The following is a 13600-nucleotide window of genomic DNA, read 5'->3' as shown; positions in this document are numbered from 1 at the left end:
AGTCGTTGATTGAGTGTGGCATCAAGGAGCCCAAGTATAACTACGGTCAATGGGAATCAGGGGAAAAACTCTCTGTTCATTGGAGTCATACCCGGCACATAGAAAGATGGTTGTGGTTACTGAAGGTCTGTCATTTCAGCTCCAGGACATCTCTGCAGGAGTTCCTCAGGGTAGGGTCCTAGGCCCAACCATCTACAGCTGCTTCATCAATGACCTTCCCTCTATTATCAGGTCAGAGGTGGGGATGTTCACTAGCATTGCAAATTTTAAGATACTGAAACAGTCCATGTCCAAATTCAGCAAGAACTAGACAATATCCAAGCTTGGGCTGACATGTGATAAGTAACATTCAAGCCGCACAAGTGTCAGGCAATGACCATCTCCAAAAAAAAATCCAATCATCATCCCTTGACTTTAAGTGGCGTTACACTTGCTGAATCCCCCACTCTAAATATCCTGGGAGTTACCATTGACTAGGGACTGAACAACCCACGTAAATACTGTGACTACAAAGCAGGTCAGAGGCTAGGAATTTTGCAGCATGTAATTCACCTCCTAACTCCCCAAAGTCTATCCACCATCAACAAGGCACAAGTCAGGACTATGATGGAATACTGCCTGGATGGATGCAGCTCCAACAATACTCAAGAAGCTTGCCACCATCCAAGACAAAGCAACCCGCTTGATTAGATCCCATCTACAAGCATCCACTCCCTCCACCACAAATGCACAGAAACAACCCCGTATATGATCTACAAAATGCACTGTAGAAATTCATCAAAACTTCTTAGACAGTTCCTTCCAAAATCCCAGACCACTTCCAAGGACAAAGGCAGCAGTTACACAGGAACACCTCTATCTGCAAGTTCTTCTCTATCCTGAAACTATATCAACATTCCTACAATGGTGCTAGATCAAAATCTTGGAATTACCTCACCCTTATGGCATTGGGGGTCTAACTATTCTAAATGAATTGCACCATTTCAAGACGGCAGTTTACCTTATTTACCACTTTCTCAGGGGCAACTCGGAATGGGAAATAAACACCAGCCCATCCAGTAAAACATACATCCCATGAATGAATAGAACAGACAATCTCCAAACAACCCATCTGGTCATCGGAGGGGCCCTGGAAACTTTCCCTTGAGCTTGGCTGCAATTAGTGCCCACTACAGTTACAGCATTGCATGTGTCAGTCAGTGGAGAGCAGCAGGTAATGGACTGCAGTCAGAATGGAATTAAAAACAATGTGCTGGATAAAGCGCAGGGCTGGCAGCATCTGTGGAGAAAGAGAGAGAGCGTCTGGTGTATGTCTTCTTCAGTCGAGACATGGAGTTAGATTGCATGGAGACAGACCCTTTGGTCTGACTTGCCCATGCCGACCAGACATCCCAACCTGACCTGGTCCCACTTGCCAGCATTAAGCCTATATCCCTCTAAATACGTCCTATCCATATGCTCATCAGATGTCTTTTAAATGTTGGAATTGTACCAGCCTCCGCCACCTCCTCTGGCTGCTCATTCCATGCATGCACCACCCTCTGCATGAAAATGTCACCCCTTACATCCCTTTTAAATCTTTTCCCTCTCACCTTAAACCTATGCCTTCAAGTTTTGGACTCCCCCAGCCAAGGAAAAAGACCTTGGCTATTCACCTTATCAGTACCCCTCATGAAGTTATAACCCTATATAAGCTGCACCTTCAGTCTCCAACGGTCCAAGGAAAACAGCCCCAGCCTATTCAGCCTCTCTCTATACCTCAAACCTTTCAATGCCGGCATCGTCCTTGTAAACCTTTTCCACACCATCTCCAGTTTAAAAACAGCCTGGTAGTTGCTGCATTCCTCCAGCAGTGTCTGTTTTAATTGGTCATGTTGTTATACAGTTACATTGAGCTTATTTAGTAGATATAGGACTTAGTTTAGTTTGAAATTTTGATTATCATTCCTATGAATCGTCGAGCTTAATTTGCACACTGATACTCAATCCACAAGTTAGAGAGGGAGACCTATAGCTGCAGAATAAGATCTTGTTTAAGGGGGCAATGGAGATGTGGCAGCTGGTAAAGGTATCCAAGGACTAGCATGTATTCAGGACTTGAAAGTGCTGGGATATACAAAGTTAAAAATCACACAACACCAGGTTATAGTCCAACAGGTTTAATTGGAAGCATTAGCTTTCAGAGCACTGCTCCTTCATCAGGTGGTTGTGGAGTATAAGATCATAGGACACAGAATTTATAGCAAAAGTTTACAGTATGATATAACTGAAATTACATATTGAAAAAGACCCGGAGTGTTTAAGTTTCTCATCTTTTAGAATGACTATGTTGGTTTCAGTCCTTTCCTATGTAAATCCCAGAACTTTCTTAAAGTTACATTCTCAAGTGAACTTTAACAATAGGTGCCATGTTGGCCCGGAAAATACATTGAAGGTGTGAGGTGCCCTGTGTGAGGCTGTCTGTGGGGCACCCCAGATTAACAGAAAGGGCAAAATCAGTGCGGAATATCGGGTGAAAACAGCACATTACAACGTTCTGGTATAGAGATGGATTTTAAAGAATAACTCAAGCGCAGTAACGCTAAGTCCCGAGAGTGCGTTGATGCTTTCGCTGTGTGACATCTCAACAAACCCAACTTTGTGTGTGTGAGAGAGAGCAGCTAATGCCATCCCCTTACCACAGGAGAGCAGGATTGCACCTCCGATTATACCGTGTGAACAGAGGACGTCCTTCACCCTAAACAACAACAAGGCGGAGTCTCAGCTGCAAAGTGTGTGTGTATGTTATGTTTTACACACATTTGTCATTGGAGAGGAGAGGGGAGTGAAGATGATCGGAAGTTTGCTGACAGTGTGAGTGAGTGGAGGCAATGCTGAGCCGGTCTGCTGCATCGCACTGAGAGCGCTTGTTTCAGGCTGAATTTTCCAGTTCGGGCGCTTGTGGATTTTGTCCCCCCCCCCAGCCGCTTCCTGCCCGGGCGAAGGGCGGCCCCGTACCTTGTGGCGAATGTAACTTCCATTCTGAACTTCTGCTGGGCGTAGGGCAACTTGCTGAGAGCGGACAGCCCAGGACCGAGAGCGGCCGAACCAAAACGCAGGTAAGGTGTTGGAGCTAGCACGGGTGCGAATGGCCGAGCGGGGGCTGCTGCTATCCTTCCTGATGGTCCGAACTGTGTGTCTCAACGATGAACTGGACCCTCAGGAGCTCTGGGCTCCTACACTGGACCTGCACAAGACTATTCCCAAACTCGTTTCATTGTGTTATCACCCGTACACAGAATTTATAAACCCAAACCACCTTCGTCCTTCTAACTGCACCTGCCACCATATGATCATCGTGAGGAGGGTTGATTCATTTAGGTCCTCAAATGGGATTTAGAAGGGACTCAATATTCTTTTTCAAAAAAATATACTTTATTCGTAAAAAAATATATTCACCAACGCAGTACATTGGCACAGAGCAAACACTGGACTGTGACTCCCTCCAAACAAACCAAAGGAAGAGACCTGGTTGACTAGAGCGAATCCAATACCTGGCCTCTGTCCTGGTGATGGGACCCTCCCTCCTCCTCCTGGGTTGAGTTGGGGTTTGGCGGGAGACCGACCAGATTTCCCGTCGCTCCGGAAACAGGTGGCTCAATGCACAGAGACCTGGGGTCAACTGGGACACCAGCCGCTTCCGTCTGAGAGGGTCTCCGTTTGCAGGGTTCAAAATACCCCCCCCCCCCCCCACCCCCCTCCTCCACCCCCCTCAGAGGTCCTGCTGGTCGACATGGTGCGGAAATAAAAGCAGCCCGCATGTTTTGAAGCAGCGAGCCCGGGTTGAGGTTTGACAGAGTGAGGGAGAATAGTTTTGATGACCAATGGGACAAGGCAGTGACAGGAGATCCCCCTCGTCGATCTGGTCGCTGAGGAGCTCCCTGAGTTTTCCGCCCTCTCCACATCAGTGGGCTCTCCAATTGCACCGCGACGAAAGGGGCAAATGTAGAGCGACGCGCTCTCCCTGGGAGAACCGTCATGGGGGTAGAGCTGCAACTCGCTCCACAGTGGGCTGTCTGAAAGGTTACTGTCAGCAGCACTGGGCTCAGTGGGAGGGCACCCTCTCCTCTCAGGCTGAAGGTCCTCAGCACAGTGGGAGAAATGCTGGCTGCACTCTGGGGTACTCTGAGACAAACTGAAGTGTCATCTCTCTCTCGGGGTTGTGAATGTCCAGTGACACAGCAGGAGCATTTATCTATGTCTGGATCAACCCTATCTCTTTCAAACAACATCAAACAACACACACAATCTGCTCATTTTTAGTGCTATCTGACTGCAACGGCTGTGTCTCATTGTCTGTGTTGTGACAGGTTCTTTCTAACTATTGCCCCCCACATCATGTATGTTACTTAGTTTTGTGTTTTTCAATCTGTTTCTTCAACTATTTCAATGTGTTATCTATATTTGTGATGACATGAGCTTCACTGAACAGCTTTGATAGTTTACCCAGATCATCAGTGCTCTTTCCCTCTAAGTGGTGTTTGGGCACGTTCAGAATCCTCACATTCTTCAGTATTCACTGCCGAACCAACCTGTCAGCCCAGACTGGTTTTATTCCTGAATGCCAAAAAAAATATAGATTCTTACAGCCAGCACTCACTGACCTAGCTGAGCCTTTTTATTTTGCAAAAATATGTTTTATTTCATAAAAAAACTTTATGTACATATACAGTTTTTAAAGCAGTTCAGGTCCTGTACATTCTTGGCATATTGACAGCAATTGGAGGCTCACTTTCTCTATAATTACAATAGATCTGAAGGCATTTCTTAATTATGCAAAGTGCTATTTACATGTATTTGAACGAACACCCATCATACTTTGGCAGTAAGACCTTAGACTGTGGTCTTTCCCCATTGGTGTCATGGGTTCTGAAAACATTTAAACTATCAATGTGGTGATGAGTTGCTTGGGCTTCTGCAGTGCTTAGTTGGTGAACTTTGCAGACTGGGTCCGTGGACACTGAATGAGGTCAGCCCTGTATGTAAGCACATAAAGGTCACTGGTTTTGTTTCTTTTCCTTTTTTATGCGATATAACTTCGACCACTAAATAGCAAGGGAAGCAATGCTGTGAGATAAGCAATGAGGTGCTGCTTGGGGCCTTTTACCTTGTCAACTTGTGCAAAATAAATTTCAAAAATCTGCAGCAGTGGACTAAGGCACAGTGAGTTCATGGAATGGGGTCTGATTAAAAGAACAGGCTATTTGTCAATATAGCTTTAAATTGCTAAATTCCACCCTCCGCAGCCATGAGTTAGGTTACTGAAAGGTTACTGTGGACTTTCTACTTGTCCTGTTTGCATTATAGGATTACCCAGTGCTTTACCCATCGAAAACCACAATTGTTACTTGAACATCCATTATTCTCACTATTTGCTTGGGGTGAGGGGTTAATGTCAGATACAGATGTACAGAATGTACTGCACACCTTTTAAGAATGAGAGATTTACTCTGTGGAGATGAGGGGACAGATCCAAAAAAACTATTTTCTTGCAAGCGTGCAGTTTTAAGATACCCATCTGGAGTCTCAGTACTGTTACTTGTTTTAAAACAAAAGATTCCATTTTATGTCGGGCTTCTGGTGATCTCAGAATTTTTCCAAAGCTCTTTCCAGCCAACAAAGTCTGTTGACATTTATAATCCAAGATAACCTACGAGCCAAGATCTGGCCAATGTAAATGTCAGAATCATTAAACTCAAGGCAGAAACAGGACTGTCTTTGTAGGTTTGGACTAGCCACCTGCAAATGCTGCTCCATGGTTCCCCATGTGTGTGATTGTCTTTCTGAAGACCTGAAAGAGTTCGCACCATGTTGGCTTTACCAGAAAAATGTTTTTTTCTCAGTTCAAAATAACATCATGGACTCCGTTACATTTGATGTTTCACCTGACGATTACCATTCCTTTGACAGTGCAGTATTCCCTTTTCACTGCAGTGGGCTGCCAGTATAGAGTGTGTGTCAAATTTCTGTTGGACTAGACTGGAACAGTGGCCCAGTGTTTAGCATCAGGGACCCAGGTTCACTTCCACCCTCGGGCAACTGTCTGTGTGGAGTTTGCATATTCTCTCTGTCTGTGTGGGTTTCCTCTGGGCACTCTTGTTTCCGCCCACAGTCCAAAGATGTGCAAGTTAAGTGGATTGGCCATGGTAAATTGACCATAGTGGTCCAGGAATGTGCAGGCTAATTGGTTATAGTCTAACAGGTTTAATTGGAAGCACACTAGTGTTGGACTATAACCTGATGTTATGTGAGTTTTAACTTTGTACACCCCAGTCCAACACCGGCATCTCCAAATCAGGCTAGTCGGGTTAGCCATGGGAAATGCAGGGTTACAGGGATAGAGTAGGGCAGTGGGTCTGGGTGGGATACTCTTTAGAGGGTTGGTGTGGACTTGATGGGGTGAATGGCCTGCTTCTACATTGTAGGGATTCTTTGATTCTACTTGTGTAATCCAGTTGGGTGTCTCTTACACCTCATCAGACAATCTGGTATAATTTTACAGCTACAAATGCTGAAAAAGGAAAGTGGTCACTCTTTATATCCTGCTGGAAAGCCTATGGAGAAATATTATGTTCTCTGCTCACTCCCTGGAGTCTGCCAATCTGCTGTGTCATTCCACTGTTTAGATTTTAGATTTCCAGCAAGGTTAAGTTTTTTTTTAAAGTTCTGTTGAGTACCCAGCTTACTTTGGATGTTTTATTTAACTTGTCCTGGTGAGGGAAGATATTCCTGGAAATACATCCAGGGAAGTTATTTGGGTGGAACTGAGAAATAAGAAAGGGATGATCACCTTATTGGGATTGTATTATAGACCCCCTACTAGTCAGAGGGAAATTGAGAAGCAAATTTGGCAGGAGATCTCAGTTATTTGTTAGAATAATAGGGTAGTAATGGCAGGGGATTTTAACTTTCCAAACATAGACTGGGACTGCCATAGTGTTAAGGATTTAGATGGAGAGGAACTTGTTAAGTGTGTACAAGACAATTTTCTGATTCAGTATGTGGATGTACCTTCGAGAGAAGGTGCAAAACTAGACCTACTCTTGGGAAATAAGGCAGGCAGGTGACTGAGGTGTCAGTGGGGGAGCACTTTGGGGTCAGCGACCATAATTCTATTTGTTTTAAAATAATGATGGAAAAGGATAGACCAATTCTAAAAGTTGAAGTTCTAATTTGGAGAGAGGCCAATTTTGACAGTATGAGGCAAGAACTTTTAAAAAGCAAATGTTCGCAGGTAAAGGGACGGCTGGAAAATGGGAAGCCTTCCGAAATGGGATAACAAGAATCCAGAGAAAGTATATTCCTGTCAGGGTGAAAGGAAAGGCTGTTAGGTGTGGGGAATACTGGATAACTAAAGAAATTGAGGGTTTCGTTCAGAAAAAGAAGGAAGCATATGTCAGGTATAGACAGGATCCTTAGAGTATAAAGGAAGTAGGAGTATACTTAAGTGCGAAATCAGGAGAGCAAAACGGGGACAAGAGATAGCTTTGGCAAATAGAATTAAGGAGAATCCAAAGGGTTTTTACAAATACATTAAGGACAAAAGGGTAACTAAGGAGAGAATAGGGTCCCTCAAAGATCAGAAAGTCAGCCTTTGTGTGGAGCCGCAGGAGATGGGGTGATACTAAACAAGTATTTTGCATCAGTATTTACTGTGGAAGAAGACATGGAAGACACAGAATGTAGGGAAATAGATGGTGACATCTTGAAAAATGTCCACATTACAGAGGAAGAAGTGCTGGATGTCTAGAAATGCACAAAAGTGTATAAATCCCCAGGATCTGATCAGGTGTACCCAAGAACTCTGTGGGAAGCTAGCGAAGTGATTGTTGGGCCTCTTACTGAGATGTTTGTATCATCGATAGTCACAGGTGAGGTGCCGGAAGACTGGAGGTTGGCAAACGTGGTGCCACTGTTTAAGAAGGGTGATAAGGACAAGCCAGGGAACTATAGACAAGTGAGCCTGATGTCGGTGGTGGGCAAGTTGTTGGAGGGAATCCTGAACGACAGGATTTACATGTATTTGGAAAGGCACGGACTGATTAAGGATAGTCAACATGGCTTTATGCGTGGGAAATCATGTCTCACACACTTGATGTAGTTTTTTTTAAGAAGTAACAAAGAGGATTGATGAGGGCAGAGCGGTCGATGTGATCAATATGGACTTCAGTAAGGCGTTCGATAAGGTTCCACATGGGAGACTGGTTACCAAGGTTAGGTCTCATGGAGTACAGGGAGATTTAGCCATTTGGATAGAGAACTGGCTGAAAGGTAGAAGACAGAGGGTGGTGGTGGAGGATTGTTTTTCAGAATGGAGGCCTGTGACCAGTGGAGTGCCACAAGCATCGGTGCTGGGTCCACTACTTTTCGCCATTTATATAAATGATTTGGATGTGAGCATAAGAGGGAAAGTTAGTAAGTTAGCAGATGACACTTAAATTGGAGGTGTAGTGGACATCGAAGAAGGTTACGTAAGACTACAATGGGATCTTGATCAGATGGGCCAATGGGCTGAGAAGTGGCTGATGGAGTTTAATTCAGAAATATGTGAGGTGCTGCATTTTGGGAAAGCAAATCAGAGCAGGACTTATACACTTAATGGTAAGGTCCTAGGGAGTGTTGCTGAACAAAGAGACCTTGGAGTGCAGGTTCATAGCTCCTTGAAAGTAGAGTCACCGGTAGATAGGATAGTGAAGAAAGCAGTTGGTATGTTTTCCTTTATTGGTCAGAGTATTGAGTATTGGAGTTGGGAGGTCATGTTGCGGCTGTACAGGACATTGGTTAGGCTACTTTTGGAATTTTGCACACAGTTCTGGTCTCCTTCCTGTCGGAAGGTTGTTGTGAAACAAAAGGGTTCAGAAAAGATTTACAAGGATGTTGCCGGGGTTGGAGGATTTGAGCTATAGAGAGAGGCTGAACAGGCTGGGGCTGCGTCTGAAACTGAGGGGTGACCCTGTAGAGGTTTATAAAATCATGCGGGGCATGGATAGGATAAATAGACAAAGTCTTTTCCCTGGGTTGGTGGAGTCCAGAACTAGAGGGCATAGGTTTCGGGTGAGTGGGGAAAGGTATAAAAGAGAACTAAGGGGCACCTTTTTCATGCAGAGGATGGTACATGTATGGAATGAGCTGCCAGAGGAAGTGGTGGAGGCTGGTACAATTGCAACATTTAAAAGGCATCTAGATGGGTAAATGAATAGGAAGGATTTGGAGGGATATGGGCCGGGTGCTGGCAGGTGGGACTAGATTGGTTTGGGATGTCTGGTTGGCATGGACGGATTGGACCGAAGGGTCTGTTTCTGTGCTGTACACCTCCATGACTCTATGACTGCAGCTTCTCTCTACTGAGCAAACTGGAGTTCTGTGGGAAAACTTTAACCAATCAGTGTTTCACTGTCACTGTTATAAAATAAATGCACCATAAGACAACAAGTTTTATTTAAACAGCTTCCATGTAGTATCCAAATTCAATTCCCTCATAATATTTTTGCATGCTATGTGTGCAACAGCAGCAAGGAAGAGTTCATCCATTGTCTCATGCTGTGCCAGCTGCAGAATAGTTGTAGTTGGCATCTTGCCACCAGATTTTCACATTTACACTTTGGGTAGAACCACTGGAGGTATTCAAAAAATTGGCACTTGTGACTGGCTGTTTTGCCCTGAGAAAATTGCAGGCGAATATAATATTTTCAGAAACATGTAATTTCATGTTGTGTAAATGTAAAATTATATATTTCTTTGTTTCCTCACTGACTTTTTCCTGAACAAAATGATTTGCCTCACAAAGTAGAATTGTTCAAGTGCACACTGACCAAGAGAATCTGTGCTTTGCAAACAGATGTAAGGTTATAATTCAACATCTGGTGATGACATATAGAGTCATAGAGATGTATGAATCCACACTGAACTGTATTGTTTCATCAAACAGTATAGGCAGTTCTGAAAAAGAGTCCTGAGAGGATCAACTAATCTATACATTGTGCAATTTCCACCTAATGGAAATTAACATCCCAATCACCAGAAAAGATGCAAAATTGGCTTTAGCAACACTTGAGGCTGTTGAACATCTAACAAAAAGTAGGAAAGTATGCAGCAGGTCAGACAACACCCATGGAGAGAATAAAAATTCTCCTTTTCAGATATATACTCCTTCCTCTGAACTTTGGAAAGATCCTTGGAGCAATTTAGTGCAAAAAAAAACAAAGTGACTAAAATCATTTCTGACCTGCATAGGCTCCAAAAGACATGGCAGCTCATAAATGTCCTGATTTGGAGATGCCGGTCTTGGACTGGGGTGTACAAAGTTAAAAATCACACAACACCAGATTAAAGTCCAACAGGTTTAATTGGAAGCACACTAGCTTTTGGAGCAACGCTCCTTCACCTGATGAAGGAGCGTCGCTCCAAAAGCTAGTGTGCTTCCAATTAAACCTGTTGGACTATAACCTGGTGTCGTGTGATTTTTAGCTTCATAAATGTCCTGTAACATAGGACACCCAGCAGTATAAAGGTATCAAATGCATGGTGGCCTCTATCTAAGGCACTGATGCTGATTTGGAATTATATTGCCATCCCTTTCACTATCACTGGGTATAACCAGTGATATTTAAATCCCAAGAACGAATTTTAACCAAAAACCTTCCTTCTATTTGCAAGAACATGTCCACCTTTCTTTTGAAAGCTCTGAGTGAATCTCATACTTACACCACTGAAAGAATTGAACCCAGGATCCTTGTACTAACAGGTAGCAGTACTAACCACTGTGCCACTGTGCCATCGCTTTTTCTCCTGAGGGGCCAAAGATAGCCATTCCTGATTCCCAGTGATTCTAATTTCAGAAGGGAATCAACAATTACCTGGGGCTGTAGGATTCAAAACAGCTCTGTTTTTATTGAATGGCAGAGCAGTCTCAAGGAACCAAAAGGCCAATTTCTGCTCCTTTTTTGCATTTTCAATGTTCGTAGTATCTGCTGAAAAGCATCACTGTGGTTATTGGGCTGAACACAAGAGTTTCGGTTGTGCCATCAGCACTGTTAGGGAGCCTGCTATTACCCACTGTTTACAGGGTGCTAAACAAACTTGATCAGTTGGGCAAGTTACTAGAGGATATTGAGTGCATAATTTCAGCATGGGCCCCTGACTCAGGAGGTGCTGGGAGTAATTAGAGTGGGGTTTGGGTTCACGGTTATGGATATATATTCAAGTGGAGGGATGGGAAGTGTCTTGCACTCCAAGTGTATATCCAAGTATGCAAGATAGTTAAGATCGAGTAAAAATTGTTATCGATCTGGTATTTTATAAAACTGTGTGAGAGTTGAATCTTCAGAATCTGAACAGGGTAGTGAACCTGGTTGAGACAAACATGAGAGATTTTCCAGATTGTAGGGAGGAGTGGATGCTCTGTGAGCAAGTTTAAGTTTGTGGGTTTATAAATATAAATCAAGTTGGTGATGGTGTGACACAGGTAGTCTGGCAGTTCCATACTGACAGCTGTCTTTCACTGCCTTTGTGAAACAGTGCTAATTGGATGCTGAAAAATCTCGATTATCCAGCTTGTTTCTCACTGACTGGTGGAAGGATGTATCATTGATTTAAAGCTTCGGTACTTTCAGCTTTTTAAGCCCTGACAACTCTACAGTGTTAGTATTGCAGTGGTTTATATATAAAACCTATTACAAAACTAACACTGCAGGTGTCCACTTTTAATCTAATCTGAACGTACGGTCTTACTGCCGCTGATGTCAGTGCTACTTTCTTCCATTCTCATTAGATCAACTGAAATTGCATCTCCCCAGAACTTTATAAAGAGGTATTTTCAGCCGATCAGGTCATTTAGCATATAGAAGTGTGGCAATTTGTTGTTATATGAAAACAGCATTGCAATGCCCCTCCAATTAAAAAAAAAGGTATAAAATTGTTTTTTTAAAGAAAATCCTCCTGCTGAACCTCCGTCATGGTTTAGAGGCTGACCATCCTGTTTGGATGGAGCCTTCACTTACTGGTGCTGACCTTAGAGATGTGAAGGGCATGTAGGAAGATGGATCCTATTTCAAACCTGAGCGGTACCACAGTCCCATTTCTGCCAGGGTTAAATTCTGTGCAGGAAGGTGCATAGTCAACCATTCCAACTGAGGCCGCTAATTGGCCAATTAATAGCCACGTAAGGACTTCATAGCAGTCCTTCTGGTGTGATCCCAGATGCAGGTGGGCATGTTGTCATTCTGTGTGCACTGTGTTCAACAACCATGTGGCCACCTTGGTGTGCCCACTAGGAACCACCCTTTCCAATACTCCGCCTGCCCAAACTTGTGAAACGACCTCTCCACCCGCTCCAAACCCACCAACTTGACTTCCTGCGGGATCTGGGCCGCTGTGCAATCCTGAGACTCTGCTCAGTGTTTTCATGTAGTACGCACCATCTGCCTTGTTGCTGGGCCAATTGACAGGCAGCTCAAATGGGCAAGACCTCTGGGGTTGATGCCAGGGGAAGGCCTGCTGGTGGCCTTGCCGCTGTCTGGTTGATGTCTGATTCCGCTAGCCTTGCAATGTCTCTCACTGGCTCTCCAGCTCTCAACAAAGTTTCACTCTTGGAGTCACATGGGGACCTGAAGGCAACCCAGCATCTTCTTGCATGTTTTAAATGCCAAATGTATTTCTCAACATTAACTAATGTAAACAAATAAGTGAGCTTATGCCTTGAAGTAATATTAGGAACTTTCAGAGCACCAGATATGTGGATTGAGAGTGTGGTGCTGGAAAAGCACAGCCAGTCAGGCAGCATCTGAGGAACAAGAGAATCAATTCCTGATGAAGACCTTATGCCCGAAACGTCAATTCTCCTGCTCCTCAGATGTTGCCTGACAGGCTGTGCTTTTCCAGCACCACACTCGCGATCCTGATCTCCAGCAACTGCAGTCCTCAATTTCTCCCACTGGATATGTGCAGTTAGTGATCTTCATGATTCTCACATATCATTCTCTTTCTCCTTACCCTTCTCTCTTTGTGCTTTTTCTTTTCTTTTCCTCATGCTTTCTTCACAGCCTTGCAGTTGAGGGAGAGTGAGGGGTCCGGGTAGGTGGTGGTATTGTAGCGATAATGTCACTCGAATACCGATCTAGAGGCCCAAACCAAATCTGTGGGTATGAAACTCACCATGACAGATGATGACGTTTGAATTCAATGAAGATTTGGAATTTTTAAAAAACGTGCAGGTTCATTTAGGGAAAGAAATCTGTCCTACATGTAATTCCACTCACAGAGTAAGGTGGTTGACTTTTAACTACTGCCTGGGCAATCCATGTTGACTTAACCAGTGACACCCACATTCGTTGAGTGAAAAAAATTGGCTTTTCTGTTACTTTTACTTATCTGGAAAATGAGAGCAAGTTATGGAGGTTTGACTATCTTGGTACACAACCAACTCTATCAAAAACCTATGACCAGAATTTGTCCATGAATTCCATTGAGTGTGAGTGCATTGGTTGTTCAGCTAAATACAGACCATCCATTTGGCCCTATTCAGATCCTGAAAATTGAGATGAAACCAATTAGTCCAGATGAT

General features: G+C 43.9%; 1 protein-coding gene across 1 annotated transcript in view; it reads left to right on the top strand.

Annotated features, from left to right (window-relative positions):
• The first annotated feature begins 2767 nt into the window (after nt 1-2767).
• Nucleotides 2768-13600, top strand: part of cpne2 (copine II) — a 261372-nt gene continuing 250539 nt past the window's right edge. The window contains exon 1 of the mRNA XM_060837772.1: nt 2768-3098. The gene's annotated coding sequence lies outside the window, so the exon portion shown is untranslated. The remainder of the gene's footprint in view (nt 3099-13600) is intronic.

Source organism: Hemiscyllium ocellatum, chromosome 17, assembly GCF_020745735.1.
Source record: "Hemiscyllium ocellatum isolate sHemOce1 chromosome 17, sHemOce1.pat.X.cur, whole genome shotgun sequence".
Taxonomy (NCBI): domain Eukaryota; kingdom Metazoa; phylum Chordata; class Chondrichthyes; order Orectolobiformes; family Hemiscylliidae; genus Hemiscyllium; species Hemiscyllium ocellatum.
This window is presented reverse-complemented; position numbering and strand designations above follow the sequence as displayed.